Genomic DNA, 12447 nt, shown 5'->3' on the forward strand with positions numbered 1-12447 from the left:
CCCTGTCATACCTTGTTATAAAAAAATTTTCACTCGGCCAAATATGTGCCCGGATCCATATGCCCTTCTGTCCATCCCCACCGGGTCCAGGTCACCATTGTCATTATATTTCCTGCCACAGCCTCCTCACTAGCCCCTGTATTATCTGGCTCCCTCCACTCCATCTTCAGCCACAGTGACCCTTCCACGGAACTCTGACCATGCACTTCCTGCTTGAAACCCTTCAGTGACTCCCCTTTGCTCTCAGGTTAAGAGGGAAATAGCCCCACTCCTTTACCAGGTGTGACTGCTAAATGTCCCTCAGCACCACTTTCCCCTTCTTCCTTTCAGCAGAACCTCCCTGAGTGATAGCTGTCACCTGGCTGCCCAGCTAATGACTACATTTCCAAACCTGCCTTCCAAGCTGGATGTGATCACATGATTAAGATCTGGCCAATGGGATGTGGGCAGAAATGTATATAGATCTTCAAGGTCTCATCTTTAAAGGAGCCGATTGCCCTTCACTTCCAATCTCTCCTTCCTTCCGGCTGGGCAGGGGGGAGCTGCCATCTCGAATCCAGAAAGGGAAGCTACATGTTGTGGATGGCAGAGCCCAGGTCTGTTACATGAAAAAGAAAAAGAAAACAAAGTAAAACTTCTCTCGTTCTTGAGACACTGTATTTTGGGGTCTCTCTATGACAGCATGTAACACTAAATAATACGTCGCCTTCAAGAACTTCCCTGATGCTTGCCCAGGTTAACTATCTTTGTTCTATACTCCAATAGCATTCCTGCTATTGTTAACATCCTGATCCATCACACCTGTTCAGTGTGTTCTCCCTACCAAGCTAGGGAATCCATGAGGCCAGAAATTGTGTGTGTTTTGATTATGGCCATATCCTCCCTTCTCTCCATTGTAATTGGCACATAGTATGTGTTCAATGATATTTGCTGATTAAATAAATGAATGATCGCGTAAGTGAATGAATACATTAAAACAACTTGAATGTAACATTAGGAATGCATTTTGCTATAAGTAACAGTGACTTAAACAAATAGGGGCTTATTTTTCTCACCTGGCCAGAAGTCTGGAGGTAGGTAATTCCATGCTCAACAGCTCGATGATTTCAAAAGTCTTTGGGAATTTTGATTTTTCTTGGCCTTTGCCTCATGGCTGCAAGATGGCTGCAACCGTTCCAAATATCATGTCCTTACATGACAGCATTCCCATCCCAGGAAGGGGGCAGGAAAGAAGAAAATTCTCCTACCTCTTTTGTCGAGGAGGAAAATGTTTCCAGGGCCCTCCCAGAAGAGGCCCCTTATATCTTATTGGCCAGAATGAGGTCATGTGACCACCCTCAGCAGCTTGGGAAGTTGGGAGAAGGAATGTCTTCCTTCTTCAGGACCCCACTGGGTTTTGGCACTGGTACTCAATGGGGCTGGTGGGAAGAAGCCACTTCTAAGAGCCCTTGCCCTTCCTTGCCCACATGGCCCCATTTGGGAAGTCCCTGGGATGATGGGGTATTCTGATGTGGTCACAAACAACGATCATGCATTGTTCTTCATGCTTGCTGGAGAATGTCACTTTCTATCTCTTGAAATTCTCTCCTCGACACTGGCCCACCCAGGAGGCTGAGCTCTGCCAGTGAGCTCCCTGTTTCAGTACCATCCAGCGACTGTCATCTCTGCGGTCACAGCAGTAGTTACTATTTACTGAGCACAAGCCTTGTGCCTGGTGACTGAGCAAGTCATGGAACTTCTTTGTGTCTCGTCTTCCTCATCTGTAAAATGGGGCCAGTTGTACTACCTCATAGGAGTGTTGATTAAATTAGTTAATACGTGCAAAGTGCTCAGAACGGTACCTGGCACATAGGGCTAAATTAGTGTTTGCTGTTGTTATCTTATTATATCCCCATTTCACGGGTGGGAATATATGCTCAGAAAGGTTAAACAACTTGTCTGAGGTCACACAGATGGGGGAGCCAACTGTCAAACCCTGCTCTGTCTGACTCCAGAGCCCACACCCTTTCTTCCCGCACTGAGGGCTTCTCTGGGCTGACGAGTTTCTCCTGAATGCCCCAAGGATGGGGTGTCTTCTCACAGACACTATTTATTAATCCCTTCAGGGCCCAGATGGAATGCTGCCTCCCCTGGAAGCTTCCCAGGGCACTTTCTCTCTGCTGCTCACTGGCACACGGTGGGCCCTTCTGGAGAACACCAGAGCTGCCCCTTGTCTCTTCTCTGGAGGGTGGAGAACGTCAGTCTTGCCCACTGTTGTGGTCATCAACACAGACACAGTCTTAGCTCTCCAGAGACGCTGAGTCCTGACACAGACACCGGTGCCCAGGCAAGCCTCTCGCTGGAAGTCAGACAGCCTGTACTGGCAGAGCTGTGCCTGGAGCTCCGGCCTCCAGACTCCCCACCCAGTGCCTTTCCTCTGCTCAGGACTTCCTCCATGACGTGAGCACTTTGCAGTGACAGCAGTTCATTCAAAGGAGATCTTAGTCACTGTTGGGCTGTGGATGGGGCTCACCTGTGTCTCTGACCTCCCCACCTCCATCCCCAGCAGGTGTGGCGCTGGCCGCCTGAGTGCCTGTAATACATAGAGGACGACGCTAGAGGGGGACCTCACTGCTTTGATCCTTGTGACCCAAGGGCTTTAAGCAGCCTCAGATGATGATGATGAAGAAGAAGATGACGACCACATGGCGATGACGATGACCACAGCCAGAGCTACTATTTATTGAGCCAAATCTCCTTTCAATAACCACGTATCATCTCTAATCAACGGGTCTTCCCACACACACCCCTTTCTCCTGCTGTGTTCTGCATCTCAGAAAGTGGACCATATCCACCCAACTACCCAAGCCTGAAACCTGGGCATCACCATCAGCTTCTTTCTCCCTCACTCCGTCCCCATTATCACCTACTCCTGTCTATTCTACCTCCTAAATCTCAACCCATCCACTTCTCTCCATTCCCACTGTTTGTCCTTCCCCTCCAATTCCCCATGCAATTTACAGAGAGCCCCAGGCTCTTGCCTCAAGCCCTGGTGTAGACCAGTTGTTCCTGAACTTTGCTGCACATTAGAATCACTTGGGGAGCTTTGAAAATGCTTGATGCTACTCACCCATCAGACCAATTAAGTCAGGATGCTCGGGAGTGGGAGCCAGGTGTCAGTGCATTTTAAAGACCCCCAGGTGGTTCTGGTTTATTACTCCACCCTTGCTCTGAGAGGTCTCACACCCTTCACCTGGGCAACTTCTGCTTCATCTGGCAGGCCTCCGTTAACATTGCTGCCTCCTGGAAGGCTTCCTGGGTCACACACAGATTCACATAACTGCTCCTCCCCCATCTCGACACTTAGCACACTGTGTTGTTGCTGCTTTTTCAAGTGTCTGCCTCCCCTGCTCACCGCCTCCCCTTCCTCACTGAGTGCAAGGACTGTGCTCCCTGTTGTGTGGAAACATCAATGGAGCAAAGGTTTAAAACAACATGAGAGGTAAGCTTTATTACTCTTAGGATTTTGAATTTTGCCTCAGGTTTTTATTTTCGCAGTTTATCTGTTTACAGTGTTTGAAGCATAAAGATACATTTTCTCTTCAAATGTGGATGCAGATATACAGTCTTAAGATGGTTCTAAAAGCTGATTTTTACCTGTTTTCTGTTTGAAATTCTCAAGCTATAGCTAATATCTGCCCAGGGACCTTGAGACTATGGAAAATACCCCAAATACTTGTGGTTTATGGAAAAATGAAACCAAAACAACCATTTTAACAAGTAAAAATGGCAAGCAATAGGATATATTGGAGTATATGAGGAAGACACTTGGTATAAACCTAATTCGGCATGACTTTGTTTTTTCCAAAAGGGCCTGATTGTGGCTATTGAGCACGCATTGTATATCTGCTTAGACATTTCCTATGGCAAGAACAAAGGCGCTTGAGATAAAGGTGCAGCTCCCCCCCCATTGGCATTTCCTTAGGGATAAGCATCTTTCCTTAGGCTAGGAACTGATTGCTGCACTCACCTGTGACCACCCAGCTCACTGTGACCACTCAGCTCCTCGGAGACAACGGACCTACCGACCGGCCACCCTGTTGTGTTCACTGAGACAGCAGACCTACCTACTGTTTCATCAATCAGTCTCACGACTATTGTAAAAGGGACATTTCAATCCTAAGTGAAACATCCTCTCTGGGGGTATATAACCTCTCTGTGCATCCCACTTCTTTGGTGCCCTTTCTTCCTTTGGGAAGAAAGGCCTCAGGCCATGGTCCTCAGATTTCAGCTCAGAATAAACTCACCCAAATTTTCACTTATAGATTGGTTCATCAACAATTTTAACCAAGAAGTGAAACCAGGGTGCTGAGGGGCTGAGTGAATCTGCAAGTCCCTGTGGCTGGGGGTCTTGCTGTGCCGGGAGGGGGTGGGAGGGACACCTGGTCCGTCCTGGAGGATGGAGCCAGCCTTGTCACCTCCTGTCATGGTTGTACAAGTCAGTGCCCCATTTTACAAAGGAACAAAGCCAGACCTAAAGGCTAAACGCATCGCCCAAGATCCTACCACAAACAAGCAGTAGAGGCAGGATCCAGACTCAGCACAGCCTGAGTCTCCGTGTTCGCTGCATCGTGTCAGGATGGGGCACATGCCCAGGTCCGCGTTCCCTTCACTCCTTAAAATTTTCTAAAATTAATTTTATTAAAGTCATAATTTATATAGTTTAAGAAGTCAACTCATACCATAAAGCTGATGACAATAAAAAGTCGTCCCCTCTAATTCTTCCCTAATCCTGATTCCGGTCTCCCAAGGCAACTGATTTCAATTCTTTTAGCTATTTTTCTGGAATTTATGACCATATGTCTTAATAACATAACACTTTGTAAATTTAAGTCATTACCCACTTACTTTTTTTCAGTGGGGGAATATATTTGACTGATCTTTTTTTCTAATTTCTTAAATTGAATGAAGTCATACCTTTTCAGTCTCTCATTTTTTCTTTTTCTTTTTCTTTTTTTTTTTTTGAGGAAGATTAGCCCTGAGCTAACTACTGCCAATCCTCCTCTTTTTGCTGAGGAAGACTGGCCCTGAGCTAACATCCGTGCCCATGTTCTTTAACTTTATACGTGGGATGCCTACCACAGCATGGCTTGCCAAGCAGTGCCATGTCCACACCCGGGATCCGAACTGGCGAACCCCAGGTGGCCGAAGTGGAACGTGTGTACTTAACCACTGCACCACCGGGCGGCCCCTCAGTCTCTCGTTTTAATTAAATTTAAGGCCATATATTTCTTTTGAGTACAGCCTTACATTAACTCATAGGTTTTAGATGTATTCTTTACTTCATTACTTCTAGAAAATCTGTTATTTTAACTGCAATTTTCTCATTGATCTTGGACTTCTCTTAGAAGAACATTTCATAATTCTCAAATAGTTGGAATTTTGGTGTCAAGTTTTTTCTTGTTGATTTCTAGTTTTATTGGCCTATGATCAGCATACGTTGCTTGTGAAATCTCTGCTTTTCAGAATTTACTGGTGTTTCCAATGTGACCAAGCATATGACTAATTTTGGTAAACTTTGCGGGGATGTGTGAAAGGGATATATTTTCATTATTTCTGATGTTAAAAATTCTAAACATATCTATTCAATTGAACTTGTTGATTGTATTACCCAATCCTTTGCAGATTAAATTACATGTTTGCTTACTTGATCTATCAAGTTTTGAAAAAAGTATATTGAAATGTCCAACTATATCTTAAATTTGTCTGTAGGTCTAACAATTTTTACCTTATGTACTTGGCTGATATGTTATTTGGTGCATAAAGGTTTGTAACTTTTGCCCAGATTTTTAAGTTACACAACATGCTACTTGGCCCTGTCTCATGCTTTTGGTCTCTCTGTCACATTGATATTCATGCTGTGACTCTTAATTTCTTTCTGTTTGCATTTGTCTCGTATCTCTTTGCCCATTCTTTTATTTTCAACTTTTCCTTTTCACTTTTTCTTGGGTATATTTCACATTAACAATATATAGCTAGATTTTTTTTTTAATGCAACTGACAGTCACTGTTTTCTGATAGGAACATGAACCCATTCACATTTGACTGTGTAGCTGAAATGCATTCACATTTGACCTTGTAACTGAAATGCTTTTGTTTTTTCCATCAGTTTAGACTTTATTTTGCAATGTGGTTCTTTTTATCTTTTTCTTTCCTTTTGCTTCTTGGTCAAAGTCTAGAATACCTTTTATGGTATTTCCAATAGTCATAATTAAACCTTTAGTTCTCTATTAGCACATAAAGATTAAATAACCACACCCCCCTCTAATAAGACATTTTACCCACCCTCTCTTTTGTAGGGTAAATAAAACTTCTAGAAACCTTTGTCTTCCCCATTCTCCTCTTCTCTCCACCCAAGGTCTTCCATTTTGCTGAGATGATTTAACGTTTTTAGTCCTGAACTTTTTTCCCCTAATCTATTCTTTCTTTTGCTGAGGAAGACTGGCCCTGAGCTAACACCTTGTTGCCAATCTTCCTCTTTTTGTATGTGAGCCGCCATCACAGCATGGCCATTGACAGATGAATGGTGTGAGTCTGCCCCTGGGAACTGAACCTGGGCTGCCGAAGCAGAGCACGCCAACTTAACTACTAGGCCACTGGGGCTGCCCCGTTTCTGACTTATTTTTCAGTGTAGATTTTCTATTCCAAGAGTTCTCACTTAAAAATTTATTTTAAAAAACATAGTCAGTCATGTTATCATCATCCATTTAGATTTAACTACATCTATTGCTCACCACTGTGTTCTCTCTCTCTTTCTCCCATCTTGAGATCTCTGTTCTGATCCAAATTGCCATTTGCTTAGAATGTTCCTGGAGGATTCTACTCATGTGTGATAGGTTCATGGGTAGTATTCTCTCTGAGAACTTGCATGTCCAAAAATATTTTTCTTTTGTCTTTCAAGTGAATGATATCTTGGCAGGATTATTATTTTTATTATTAGATTATGGTTATTTCCTTTCAATCTTTTGATGTTTCCCTGTCTTCCAGATTCAAGAGCTAAAAACGAAAAACCTGATGTTTGAGATTCTTTTCTTTAAGGAACCTGCTCTTGCTGCTGCAAGATTGTAGCTTTTGCTCTTTTCTCTGTGGAATTCAGGAATTTAGCAATTTGTATCATGTGTATAAAACTGTATCCGTTTTAAACATAGTGAGTCCTTTTAATTTGAAAACTCAAGTTTTTCTTTACCCCAGAGAACTTTTCTTCTATAATTTCTTTAATTATTTCTTCTCATGTTACTTAGAAATGTTTTCAGGTGAAAGATACAAAACATTTGAGTAAAGAATGACTTCATAAATATGTGCTTCTTTTTCTCACTAAACAAGAAGGTTATTGGTGGGCAGTTGCTGGCTTTGGTTCGGTGGTTCAACAATGTCAGGGTTTGGGATGGCATCTTGTCAATTCTCTTGGCCTTTCTTTTGTGGTTACAGTATGGCTGCTGCAGCCCCAGGTACCATGTTTGCATTCAAGGTAGGAAGAAAGGAGAAAAAAGCACTGCACCAATTGCATATACATCTTATATCAGAAAACACAAAAATCTTTCTTGATCTTGTGTCTCATGCGCCAGAACTGTGTCATATAGCAAGGGAAGCTGGTAATAAATATATTCCATGTGTCCGGCCTCCATAGTGGAGTCAGACAAGGAAGGAGGAGCTTGGGGATGGGGTTGAGTTGGTCAGCCTGTGGCATCTGCCACATTTCTTCCTCTTGGATCTGACTTCCACATCTCTTTTCTTTCTCTTCTGATTTCCATCTCTTCATCTTTTTGCTGTATTTTGAGATATTTCTCTCACTTTATCTATCAGACCACTGATTCAATTCTCAGCATTGACCATCTCTAATGAATTGTTATATTTGAAAGTCATACTTTTTAGTTTGTAAGAATCTTTTTGCATGTGCTCTAACTACAACTTCTTGAGACTTCCCATAACCTTTTAAAATTTCTTTGAAGTTGTCTTCTGTCTTTTCTGCTAGTTCTAATTTACTTGTTCACCTAGGGCTCCCCCTCATGTTACTGAGTCCTTTTAAACAGGTGTGATTTTTCTTTACTTGCTTATGGTTTTTTCCTCCTGGTCCCTGTGGAGGTCAGGCTGTCGATATTTTTAGAGCAGGGACAAACCAGTAAGTGGTGTAAGACACAGTAGTTTCTGTTCTCCTGGGTCTTTGGTGAGGGACAGGTCTGGCAAACAGTCAGTCCTTCACCTGTCTCTGTCTTAGGTGTCCTTAGATACTCACTGTCAGCTGGGGTCCACCAGTCCTCCAGTGCAGATCCCCGCTGGTCCTGGGTGGTCAGCTGGGCGGGGCAGGCCCCCCAAGGACCACACACAGCTTGGAGGCAGAAGCAGCCCCTCCCTGAGAAGAGTTGGGGTTCCACTAGTGGGGTCACCTCTGGGAAACAGAAATTCCCCTCTCCCTGATGCCGAGAGTGACACGGAACCTCTTAATCTCAAGTTCATGTGCCGATGCACAGCAAGCCAAACACGGAGACGTCAGTGCTTGGAGATGGAGAAAGGTTTTATACCAATTGGTCAAGATGAGAAGGCAGGAGCCTGGGTTCTCTCAAATCCACCTCTCCAAGAAGAGAAAGCAGGGCCGTCATAGACCTAAGGGGCTTGGCAGGAGGACATTTAAACAAACAAAGGGGTCACTCCTGACAAGCCCCTGGGCATCTGACTTCTGGCTTCAATGGTCACGGCCATCCATCAGCCAACTGGACTTTGCGGTCTCCCTGAAGGCATTCTCTTTCTTCTGCAAAATAAGCTCCCAAATCCTTGAGACCCAAGTCACCCCTCAAGTTAAACAAGAAAACAGCAAATTGACAAGATTCATCTATGTTTGTGCTGGGAACAAGGTCAAAAGGCAGTCATGTTCTTATCAGATACCTACAGTAACCCTCAGATACCCAGCTTGAAGAGCAGGCCACACCTTCCCTCCCACCACTGGTCCTGCAGTTCTAGCTCAGGACAGTGGATCCCCAAACCTGTCTTTCCCCTTGGAGATGTCGGGGCTCGCTGTGGCCTCAGGTGCTCCCTCCAGGCTCCTGGTTGTTACCCAGAGGGTGAGTGAGCTGGCAGCGGGAGGGGGTAGTCAGTGCTCAATCAAGGAAATTTCAGGACTTGCTTGAGCCGTGTTTATAAAGGATTTGCCTTTGCTTAATTTCTGGGTACTTTCTGTACAAACAAATGTTAGAAATCCAGGTATGACTGACCTGATTGCTAAAACTGGCCTCCTCGGGCTTCTCTGGAGACAGTCTGTCAGTAGTTTGAATTAGATGGTGGTTTCAAACAGTGGGTTATGACTAGCGTTAGAACAGAAGGCATGGTGCCGAAAAGCTGAGACGGCATCGCACGGTGAGGAGGAGGTGGCTTCATGCATCTTTTGCTCACTTGCATGTTTTGCATGTACATTGGGTTGTAATGTAAAATACATTTCTGGGTCATTTAAGTGTATGAGCAATGCTGAATTAGACGACATTCTGGGGGCAGCTGATTTGGCTTCACAAGAGAGCCAAGTTAGAGGAGAATTAGATTCTTTCCTAAAAGAATTCTGACTCCCTCCACCCCCAGCTGACTTTAATTTCCAGGTACCTCACAGCACTTATGATGCGCCTGAACTAACGACTAAATTGTAGCCTAAACCCACAGTGGTCTTCCCCAGCCCCTGCTTGAGCCTCCAGAGTCCAGACCAGCTTGGTCTCTCTGCGGTCAGTGTGATGTGCTCAGGGCTATTTGCTCGGACAGAGAGAGAACCTTGCTCCAGTGTTTGGAGGGAAGCTTGAGGAGGTGGAGTAGAGGGGGGTGCAAACTAGCCCTGGGTTCTATTCCCCCCCAGATCCTAAAGGGCCGAGGGCCTGTGGGCACACTCTCTGAGACTATCTCCTCGCGAGCAAAATAAGAAGGGTCCTCCCTGTCTTTTTTCCCACACAAAGCTGTTCTGATGACCCATGGGAGAGAAAACAAGTTTGGTCCACACACGTTTGTAACAGAAGATGGCATTTTGCTAACGGAAGGCCTTTTGTTTCCTCAGACAGGGATTTGGGTAAGCGAGACTGAAAGGAGGTGTTGCAGCCGAGCCAAATTGCTCAGCAAACAGGAAGGAGGAAGCTGAAGTGGCCTGAGGGAAAACGTAGGAAGTAGGAGTCAGAAAGTCTGGGGGAAAGGAACCCCGTCACCAAACCAAAAGTGGGCTCCCTCCTGGCGAGTGAGTCAGACTCCCGACCAGAAGTAGTTGTCACACAAAGTAGAACTTATTTGCAGCAGATGGGGGGAACACAAAATCATTTCCAAAGTCATACTGTCCTGGAACAAAGGGAAGCAGGGACATTTATTTCGGATGGGAAATGAATATTCAAAAGGGAGAGGTGGGCATTGGCTTGCGCAGGCTCAGTTAGGAAACCTGCTTCCACGTACACTGCAGGTTACATAACAAGGCCTAAGCTCCTCCTGGAGAGATCTTAGCATTAAAATGAGCAAAGGTCATAGGCAGAGCTCTTGTGGTGGGGCCTAGTCTGGCTCAGGGGGGGTTGGTGATTGCATCTCTTAAATAGTTCAATGCTTCCGAACCTACCTTTGAGTTCTTTGGGGCAATTAGTCGGTGAGCACTCATCCAGGTGACCCAAGTTTTTCATCAAGTGCCTGGGTGACTGGATTTCTGGTGGAAGCCTGGGGGAGGACAGAACTCTGCGGTCTGAAGTGGAACTGCAAGCAGAGTCGGCCCGCATGGCCAAGGGGACAGCTGACTTGTGGCTTCCACATTTAATGAGCAGCTACATGTGCCCAGCACCCCACCAGGCACCCAGACACCATGGTGGTAAGATGGTCCTTACCACATGGTGGAGACAATCCAGTGGGGCAGGGGACAATATCCAAGCAGATCTGGGAGTGGAGAGAGCACTACTATGTGGTGAAAACTCTTTTTACACTGTCCACGGTGAAGCTGACCCTTAAGGCTGCTGGGAGTCCCATAGCAACCAGCACATGGCAGGATCTGTGGCTTGTTAACTTTCCTGACAGAAGCCAGCAGATCTGTGTATGTTTTCTGAGTGTAAAAGTCTTCTATCCCTTCCTTAATAGCTATAGGATCAAGTCCAGACCCCACTTCTGTGTCCCCCAGGCCCATTCTTGGCACCCTCGGACTGCCCTGACATCCTGGCTGGCCCCTTTGAGTCTCTGGGGGGCCTCCCCACCCCCAGCAGCACCCAGCCTTCCAGAAGCAGATGCCCTGCCTTCTCTGAGTGACAGGTGGAGCTACTGCCGCAGCCTGAGGCCTGGGTGCCCCGCCACTCCCAGTGAGTCACACAGGCCTGGCCCAACACCCCATCAGCCAGTGTTCCCAGGCTGCTTTCCCAGAATGCCTGGCTGAACCCCAACATGGCCAACCCCTGCTGGTGGCCTGCTCTGAGACCAGCCTGGACTGTACTCAGCCAGAAGGCCCCTACCTCTGGGCAGAAGAGGTGGGAATGGCATTCCCTCAGCCTGTCAGCCCTGGGCATTGCCCACTTAAAAGAACCTATTATTTAATTGGAAAATGTGCAAAGGATAAAAACAGGAAAGGTACAGAACTACCTTTGGCTCATTGACATGTAAAACTTGACCTCGCTCATCATTTGGGAAATGCAAATTAAAATAGAACATTTTTCTTTTTAAAAAACGTTTTATTGTGCAATATGACACACATGTCGAAAAGGGCACAAAATGTAAATATCCAACCCTGGGCAAGATGGCCATTCACGAGGGGTGGACCTAATGGTGTCACAGATCCTCCCAGCTCTGGCACCCTGTGAGTCACCACTGTCATCCTCAGTGGCCTGGGGAAAACATCCTGACCTCTTTTCTCATTCATAACTGAGCCTGTGAACATCCACCCAGCCTGCCTCGTAGCATCAACAGGTAGCTGCAAAAAGTTTTGGGGAGAAAATCAGCGAGAGGACAAATGTCTTGGGAGGGTGGATGCCAGGCACAGGGCCAGGCCTGGGCTGTGAGGTAAGGGAAGTGGTGCTGGTGGTCTCTGAGGTCTCGCCCCACGTGCAGTGGGTCTTGGTGCATTCCCTGGTGGACCGGACAGACGTGTGTCAGCTATGAGCAGACTCAACTCACAGTTACTTAGCACCTGCTGTGTTCTGGGCACCGTGCTTGATAATTTCATTTAGTTACCTGGAAGGGTCCCATTTCACAGATGGCATTGGTGTCCTGAGAGGGTAATCAGAGTTTCCAGTGTCCTCATTCGGAGTTGGTTTGCACGTGGTGGGGCTGGCATGTGACCTACCCCCCATATTCTCACTCTGTCTCTTATGTGCAACAGCTTTTCAGGGGATCTTCCTGGTTGGTTTTAGTAGCCAGCAAAGCCAGGCGCTATGGTACTTGTCTCGGTTGTGCTAAATTCAGAGGCCGCCTATTGTGGTAAAGCTCTCC

This window comes from Equus przewalskii, chromosome 1 (genome assembly GCF_037783145.1).
Source record: "Equus przewalskii isolate Varuska chromosome 1, EquPr2, whole genome shotgun sequence".
Lineage (NCBI taxonomy): Eukaryota > Metazoa > Chordata > Mammalia > Perissodactyla > Equidae > Equus > Equus przewalskii.